Source organism: Nothoprocta perdicaria, unplaced genomic scaffold (assembly GCF_003342845.1).
Source record: "Nothoprocta perdicaria isolate Ctin4 unplaced genomic scaffold, notPer1 scaffold_2, whole genome shotgun sequence".
NCBI classification, from domain to species: Eukaryota; Metazoa; Chordata; class Aves; order Tinamiformes; family Tinamidae; genus Nothoprocta; species Nothoprocta perdicaria.
In genome coordinates this window covers 117,215-126,808 of record NW_020455204.1, presented here as the reverse complement: position 1 = coordinate 126,808, position 9,594 = coordinate 117,215, and positions in this window count along the sequence as shown.

The following is a 9,594-nucleotide window of genomic DNA, read 5'->3' as shown; positions in this document are numbered from 1 at the left end:
CCCCCGGCAGGTTTGCAGCGGGCGCTGCGGCGCGGAGCGGAGCGGAGCGCGCTGCCGTGACGTGGGCTCGTCCGGCTCCGCTCGCCAAGTGCCGGGACCCGCTGCCCAACCAGCTAGAATCCTGCTTCGGGGAGAGACGCTCCGCACAGCTCGGCCTCCCCACCGCATCCTCCCCAAAAACTCTTTTTTTTTTTTTTTTTTTTTTCCCTAACGTATTTTTCTGACCGGCAAGAAGAACAAGGCACAAAGACCATCATCAAACTCCCCAGCAGCCCTCCCCTCCCCCTCCCTTCCTTACCTCCTTCCCCACTCCCTCCTTTTTGTATCTATCTCTACTATAGAGAAAATTCAGCGCCTGGGAATATTCTCCGCACACACACCTTTAAATAAATCGCTGTTTTTCCCAAGCTCACACCACCCCGACCCCYTCCAGCTGCCCCTGCCCTCAAAGGCGGCCTGGGGGTGTATTTAAAGCAAATTCTATCCATATTTGCTCTCAAAAAGGCGGAGGCCTTGGCGGGGGTAAGGCGAGGAGGAGACCCTCCCTGGTCCAACCTGGACTCGACTAAGCAGGATAACCTGGTAAAATAATAATAATAATAATAATAATAATAATAATAATAATAATAATAATAATAATAATAATAATAATAATAATAATAATAATAATAATAATAATAATGTCTGGAGATGAAACACGGCGGAAAGGGAATGAAGTGGGGTGAACGTTGGCCCTGCTGTGAGTGTATGTTGGTGGCTCTTGTCCCCGTTGCTGTGGCGGCAAGGGGACAAGAGACCCGTTCCCCTCTGCTCCAGACTTGTTCCCTCCTCTTCCTCACTCCCTCGCTCCGCTTCTTGCCGGCCCCAGGCTGCACCCTCGCCGCTCGCCCCCTTCCCCGGCTACAGCAAAGATATACAAAGCGCCGAGCTCCAGCTATATTCAAATAATCAACCCGTCAGCGAGGAACGGGCATGTGGGTTTATCTGCATCTTCCTCCTCTCCCTCTCTCTCTCGTTTTTTAATGTATTATTTTGAGGGTAAAGTTGAATAGGTCAGCGCAGGGTAAACAGCCTCCCTGTCGCATTCTGCAGCCTGAAGAGAACCAGATTGGCGAGGCGGATTTTTGATAAGACTTGGAATAAATGGCATGGTTTAGATCTATCCTGCTCGCCCCCCTCCTCTTTCCCCTACGCTCTTCTTGCCCCCCCCACCCTTGCCTCGGGCCCTTCTCCGTTTTCTGCCTCTCGCTCCTTTCTTTCGCGTTTCACGAAAGTTTCAGCAAACCCCAGTGTTACTCAGAGCTCCGGCAGGGCAGAGCCCTGGCGCGATAACGATGGAGACCTCTCAAAGTCGGAGGTGAGGAGAAAAAAACCCGGGCTGAAATGTCTGCGTGGGTGACGGTCTATATTTCTGAGGAGATGGGGGAGACTTTGTGGGCGTAATTTGCCATCTCCTAATCGCCCCCGTCCATGTGYACGCCAGTGCAACAGCAGCGACTGGAGAAGAAACAGGGACCAGCCAACGGTTGCAAATAATAATAATAAAATAGCTGCACTTGTAACCACAGAGAATAAGCCAGCGAACGCTACTTAAACAAACAGAACAAAGCTCGCCCCATATTTCATTATTTTTTTTTTCCGAAGGAAGTGAGACGTGGAGCCCTTCCAAGCACAAATAAGCGAGCGAGAGGAGCCCCGCGCGTTTCTGCCCCGCCGACAACGCGGGCGCTGCCGGCAGCAGCCCGGGCCCCGGCCCAGTGCAAGGGGCACGMGGGGCGGCTGCGAGCCCCTAGCCATCGCGGGGCTGCTGCTTTGCGAGGGGCAAGCAGAGCAAAAATTATAAAATAAATAAATAAATAAAATTTAAAAAAAGAATAAATAGCCGATGAGGAGAGGGGAAAAAAAAAGGAAAAAGAAATAAAGAAAAAGAAATTGGGAGCTCACCCTTGCCTCGAATTTTCTCCCCGAAAGAGCCCAACCGAGGAAAGAGAAACGCCGGATTCTCCGCAGCGCTAAAACCCCTACCACAAACCGCACGTGTGCGCGGAGGGAAGACTCGCCGTGCTCTTATTCGGCTGGCCCCAGAGGAGATATTTAAAGCACAAATCAAATAATGATAATAATAATAATWATTATTATTATTATAGATGAAAACATAGAGGAAAAAAGGTTGCACCCGGCTAACAGTGAGGGACAACATCAGCTTCCCTCTCTTCGCTGGAAAGAAAGGCAAAAGTGAAAATCTCTAAAGTTGCCATCGCGACCGGTGAGCGTGGCTGCTGCCGCCGCTTCGGAAAGATATGAGCTGCACTCACCTCCTCAGTGCCAGGCTAGCGCTCACACACCTTGAGGACAAGCAGAAAGCGATGCAAATAAATCGAATTTATTTCCGTCTGCAGGTTGAGGGGTGAACGAGGAAGAAAAAAAAAAAAAAAAAAAAAAGCTGGGGAAAAGACCCCAAGTCCAGGCTCTCTAGGACCGCATATGTCAAGGCAAGGGAGCCTTCCAGCTAGAAACCGATTTGTGGTCTCAGACAAATTAAATATTACTGTTTATTACCAGCCATACTCCAATAAAATAAAGAGAGTTCAAGGCGATAGCTGCTATCTCACGAGCTTTGCTCCTATAGGACACAGAGACGTCACCAGCCACGCAACTGGCCTATTCTGTCATGGTTGACTGCAGCAGTAATGGAAGGTTAATTTGTATTATTCTCCTCTTTTGGAGCCCCATCAGTGAGATTCCTTCTTTTTTTCTTCTTCTTCTTCTTTTTTTTTTTTTTTTAATGTCTATATATTGCAATGTGTAATATTGCTAGGCTAACTGTGCATGCACTTTTATGCATATAGATGTGTGTGCGTGCACATGTGGGCTGTTATAGATACACGCATGCAAATATTCACAGTGAGATACATAAAGCGTGCCCATATACATGCATWTAAGTGTGTTCATGAAGGAGTGTGTATTATAGGTGAAACTGTCACACAAGAAGGCACAGAGTCACTGGAAATTCCGGGAAAGTCCCGCTCTTTCCTGGAATTAAAAAAAAAGGAAGGGGGTGGGGAGGGGAGGAGGGATTATAAAAGCTCCCAGTTCACTAAGATCAGTCCAATTAATCCAACAGTATTGGTACTATCGATCTTATTTAAGTGTATATATGTGTGTGTGTGTGTGTATAATTATATATATRTTATTAGGGTGAACAGGAAACTTGTCAAATGAATGCTCAGGCGCCTCTTCGAAACAAGCATGCCGGGCTATATATAGCAAATGATAACCTGGTTATTTGCACAAATTCAAGCGTACTTCGGGAACCAATTATTTGCTCTGATTAAAAAAAAATGTAGCAAATCCAGGCGATTATTTGCCAAATCAATTTGACAAGGGGAAAAAAAATCCAGTCCCTCCAGCTCTAACGAGTGCCTGCAGACGAGTCGCCCTGCGCCTATCCTGGCCTTTCCCCGCATTTCCCATTTCTCTCCCACCCGCTCCCTGAAGCCGCAGTGGCTTTTGCGAGGCGCTGGCTGCGCGGCCGCATAGAGCTCCCGCAAAAGATGATAAAATGTTGTTTCCTTCAACAGCAGGGGAGAGGAGGAGGAAGAGGAGGAGGAGAAAGAGGCAGAGAGAAAACCGAGAGCAACACCTAAGGATGAGCGCGAAGTTACTGCAGGATGCGGACACTGTCGAGACGGTGAGTGTTCCCAGTCAGGGACCCCTCAGCCCAATCCTTCTTAGAAGGGCTTCAGTGCAGAAATACAAACCCGCGTGTATTAATACACGTTGGGATGTATTCYCTGTTTTTCTCTCCAGGTTGCTTCCCAACCTCATTCCCAACATTGCAGATAAACCTGACTTGGTCCAGCGCCCCCCGTCCCTGTCCGAAAGCCAGGCCCTGCCGAGCAGCTCCAGCCCCGAGGGAAGCGCCGTCGGGTGGGCAGCAAAGCCACGCAGCTGCTGCTCGGCCATGGCACCCGGAACCCTCGACGGGCTCAGCCCCTGCTCCAAAATAACCAGGATGCGGGGGGAAAAAAAAAAGAAAATCACTGCTAGCGTGAGGATCCCCGYTACACTTTGCAACGCTCCTTCCTTCTGCCTGCGAGGAGCCAGACTGGAATTCACTGCCCAGCGGTGCTGGTTAAGCAGAATAAGCTTAGCAGAAAACGAAAAATAATCATCGCAACCAGATGGCCTCCTCTGTGCCCTGTCAGCTTCCCCGGGGACAAGCAGCAGGGTTGGGGACATCGCCTGCACCACTGGGCATCCCCAAAGCAGGCAGCCTGCTCGGAGCCGGGGCTGGGAAGCTCTTGCTTTCTGCCTTTAGCTGGAGCCCCGAACCGTCCTGCAGCCRTCCAAGGAGCTGGACACTTGTGATCGTTGCGATTTTGGACCACCAGACAGAGCCCGGTACGGGTCAAATCCAAGCAACACGAGCAATACTATACGTGGACATATATATGTAAGAATGTATTTAAGTACGCATGCACATATGAGTACGGGTGCACATATATGCACCATATATGCACAGTTTACAAATACACATACACCCGTGGTGCCTTTTTTTTTTTTTTTTTTTTTTCGCTGAAGCGCTTACATTTGTTTTATATACTCGGGCAGAATACATAATACAAGCGCGAGAGTCCAGGCGTGCAGCTATGTGTGAATATGCATGTCTGTTTATATGTGGGTATATATCCACGGCCACACATATATACACACATCACAAATAATGTATGTGGGGATAGCTGTAGATAATCAAACCGTTATGCACGCTCGCGCACCAGAATTTCGGCAAGTGCCTGCCAACTCTGCCCCATCGGTTACACACAGGTGTGAATATTAGCAGTCTCATATATACATTATATGCATATTTGGGGTGTGCACAAGTGTCAGCTTGATGCTTCTTGGCGGTCGGTCTCCTGGGGGTGCCCACTCCGAGGCTGTGAGCACCCAAACGTGGGAGCGGGGCATCCCTGTCATGCACCCTCTGTGCTGCCGCAGACACAGCAAGATTTGCAGCCTCAAACACCGTGGGCACTTACCTATATATACGTGTGTGTGTGTGTCTGGGGCGAGGAGGATATATATAGGAAGAGGGGTCCTGGCAGCCCCTCCTGAGCTCGCTCCCTGCTCCTCGCCCATCCAGGAGCGCAGGATGGGGCCCTGGGCAGCGCGGAGCTTTGGGAGCCGCCTGCCTGGAGCCCTTCCTGCAAACCTGGGCGAATGGCAGAGGCCTCGATATTTCTCCATCCCAGTTTTATCCCGGAGGAGGGAAGGAGGAGTGGGGGGATGGCAAGGGTGCTGGCGTGGGTTGGGGTCGAGATGTCAGCAATAAGAAATAGTGCCGAGCATGAACTCACTCCCCCACAGCACACACACACACAGACACCCCTTAAAATCACTTCTTGCAGCGTCTTTACGAAGCCGAAACGCGTTTGCGTTTTGTCTGCAGCCTTCTGCACCTGGTAGCAGCATTACACGGGGAAACAGGGCAGCGCATCTGGCAGGCTGAGAAATACTTGGACATTTTGGACTTTCTAGCTACCATATTCTACAGAATCTGTTGCATTATCCGCATATGCATCCGCATAATACTACACTATACATAGCAGTAGACTATTTTTTTTCTTTCCTTCCATTCTTAGACAATTTTCTTTCCTTCTGCTCCTCTCTGAGCAGTTGGCCTTTTATTTGGTAAAACACGCACCTAGGAGAAAACAAGTATTTAAAATAAACATCGTCTCTGGAAGTATTTTGGTCCATTCCCTTTTTTAAATTGCCAGGACAGTGACTCACTGCATTGATTTGAGGGTTTATCAGAGTGATGTTTGTGTCGAAATAACACCAATATAGTTCGCGTAGTGTCAGCCTTTCCATTGCAAAATTCTATTTTCGCATCCTGGAATTGGTAGCCTAGATTAGAAGACCCTTCAGGGGTAGATACCTGTCTCCAACTTTTATTTTTTCTTGTAATTACAGGTGAACAGCATTTTTCTTTTAAATTTTGTGGTTTCGGGGTTTGGGGTCTTTTTTATTTAMTTTTGTTTCTTTCCTGGTTTTCTCGTTACTTTAAAAAAAATGCTTGCAATTAAATAGCTTTTTTTTTTTCCTCCCTCAGTCTATTAATTTCCCAGGCGAGCTCGAGGCTTTAAAATAGTGACGAAAATGAAAAAAAATAAACAGAGGGGTGAGCGCAGGCGGGCTGCAAGCCGCGCGTTGTTCAGGCACAGTGCTGGCTTTCAGGGAGGCTGCGCACATGCGTAGAGCCGCGGYTCGCCGCTCTCCCACGCGTGGCCCGTGGGGCCGCCGCTGCCGGCCGGGCCGCGCAGCTCTGTCCCTAGTGGGACCGCGGCCTCTGGGTCTAACCTGGGCGTCCACCGCAGCCTGAGGGGTTCCTAAAATCGCTTTTTGTCGCCGACAGGTCCCAGATGTGAATCAGAATGGGTAGCAAGGAGGGACTAAGCGAGTATCCCCAGAGCATCAGACACCTATTTTTGCTCCCTTCTCTTTCCCCAGAGCGACCCGCAATGAACTCCAGCAGGGAAGAGCCCCCACTGGATGCGCCAGGCTCAGCTCTCTTCCTGAGCGTTTTCCTGGGCACTGGGATTCCCAAGGAAAAGCGAAATGAGGCCGCATTTCGTGTTTTTCCCCTTTCCGGGGGGATTTTATTTATTAATTTTTTTKTGTGTGTGTTGCCTTCAGGGTCTCTAGGGCATCCCCCTCCTCACCCCAATCGATGCCTGATGCTTCGCTGGGAGAAAGGCACGTTATTGATGCCAGAATAGAAACGCTAATCTGCGATTGTCAAACAAGGTGTCAATCAGGGCTTTATCTTGGACCGAAKGAGAAAATAAAAGCAGATAAGGCCTTCTCCTCAGCTCTGGGAAGAAAGCTAAAGGGGCAAGAGGGGAAAAGTCTTCCGAGGCTGAAAGTGATCTTGCAATGACCTTGGAAAGGCGGGGGGACCTGGGGGGAAGGATGGCTCGGGGGTGGAGAGAAGGACCCAGACCCAAAAGCTTGGAATCAGGCACCGAAAAACGCTGCCCAAGACACCTGTGATTCTTCTTCCCTCTCCTTCCCGAAGCCCAAGGTCCCGCTCATGGTGTGGCTGCTTCGGCGCGACAAGACGCAAGGTCACTCGCAGCACTCCTTTCTCCCTCCCTTTTCTTTGCAACTAATTTTTCTTCCTCTTTTCCCCTTCCCAATAAATCTCTCTCCCCCCACCTTTTTTTTTTTTTTTTTCTTCATCTTTTCGCCCCCTTCCTCGCCTTACCCTAAATAACGCAGGACGAAAGCGCACACAAGCCTGTCCAAGCTGCCGTGCCTCTGTCCCCTGTATTACAGGAGCCTCTCGCAGTGCTCAAACCCGGGGGCTCAACCAGACCCATTTCCACCAGCCCCCCTGTGTGGACCACAGGGAAAAATGAAGAGTCACCCACCCGGATTTTTGCAGAAGCATCCCTAAAAAAAATATTTCATGCACACAGCTAAAATGCAGATATATTACACATAAAATTTCTATTTTTCTATGATGTCGTTTTTAACAAATATTAATTCTACTTGAAAAAAAAAAAAAAAAAGGAGGGAAGTGTGGGGGGAAAAAATAAAAAAAAAAAAAAAAAGAAGAAGAAAAAATAAAGATTATTTTCCCCTACAGGAAACCGTTTAGGCACAAGGTGGCCGATGTCTGGGAAGCGCTGCTGCGGCAGGGCCCGGGGAACGTTGCGCGGTCGCGGAGGCAGCGCACCCGATCAARGAAAGCAGCAGACACGGGCAGGGACATCCTGGTGCGCGGGAAGGACCGATGGCATTTGCGACCGAACTCCTCGGCCCTGTCCTTCCCGCTATATTTGATGCCCTCAGCCTCCTAGGTAGCTGCGCGGGGAGACAGGACTGCTCGGGAGTGGGACTGAGAATCTGGGTGCAAATAAGTGCTCCTAATTTTCTATATGTACATATCGTCGTATACTTATATATATACATTTTTTTTCCCCCCGTATCCTCAAGGTTATGTTGCAGACGTGCCCATCTGCTTGATCCAGGTTTGGAAGCTGCCCGGACTAGAGGACATTTGAGCCACGTTAGGAGTTCAATTCGTGCACGTTTGGTTTAGGGGAGCGAGGTTTATACGTCTACCTGGGCAGGTGCGGTAGGGCTGCGAGTAGCGGGCCGGTGGTAGCGTTTTTGGAACATTTTTTGGTAGCTTTTGGTGGAAAGAGTTCACTTCTAAAGAAGGGCTACTTTAGGGATTAAAAAAGTGCTCAAATCTCCGYGGCGGTGCCGAGCGCTACCTGGCAGAGCTGAGCGCGGCCGCGCACTTCCCCGCTCCGCGGGCCAGAGTAGTCGCTGTTCAAGACAATGCCTATTTTCTGTCATTAATAACTCGTTTCTTAAAAAAAAAAATCTCGTTTGGATCCAAGATTGTTTTTTATGATTCAGTTGGACAAGACGGAACACATGTTAGTTTAAGCAGGTTCATGAAATAGCTGTAAATCAAATAAAGTTTACGAGTTTAGCAGGAAATACTGAATAGATGAAAAAAAAATCCGCAGAGGCAGAGAACAGCAGGCTAAAATAGTTGCTGGAGTTTGCCCTGCTCTGTGTTTCTCTCTGTTCTCTTGTTCATCTTGCCGATTAAAGGCCTCGAGACCCCGTGTTGGCGCCAAGTGGCATGTTATTAATCAGTTATCCGTAGGTTCAGTCCACATAAGAGAGAAATTTAATCACCAGAAACCAGACCCAACATAAAAGAGAAATCTAAAATCAATTCCCGCCTGTCCCCCACCCACCTCCGAGGCGATCAGAACGAGCAGAAGCAATCAAGATCTCTCTCTCTCTCTTTTAATTGCACCGGGAAAACTGCAAAATGTTTAGAGCTTTATCCCGAAGACTATTTGGAAAAAAAAATCGCAACAAGATTGTCCTTGATCTCACTATAAAAACGAGATGGGGGAGAAAAGACCCCGGCGGAGCCCTTCATAATGAAATATATATATCACTATGAAATATATATATATAGTATATATATACATACACATGTATGTGTATATATATATATACACATCTCACGGCAAAACGCSCTACTAAAAGAAATGATATTTGAAAGCGTCTGGAGAAAGGGCTGGTTGAAGAGTGGCTCCCCCCGGGTTGCRGGGCGGATTTTGGGGGCCCCGGTGCCTGGAGTTGCACGAGGCCGTCGAGGCTCCGGCGCGGGGGGGCACCGAGGCCTCCCCTGGGGCAGAGTAGGGGGAGAGCACTCGGGTAGCCCCTGCCTCGAGAAAGGCTCCGGCAAGGAGGGGTGCTCGGCCTCTGCTTCCCCTCGCTGGAAGCCACACGTCGATATTCGACATTACGGGCAAATCCAGCAAAGAGTCCCCCGAAAAAAAGCGCAACACCAGTATTTACATCGCGACGGGCTGTCCCAACAACGTCTGCCTCTCCCCTGGGCGCAGAGCTGCATCTGGATGTGAGCGGAGCCGCACATTTGGAGGTATATTCAGCCCCGCATTTGGATGCGCACTGTGCCCATAGGACAGGGTGTGGATGCGATACCTATAGGCAATGCTTCCAGCACTGGCACCAGCTTCTCTGCATACA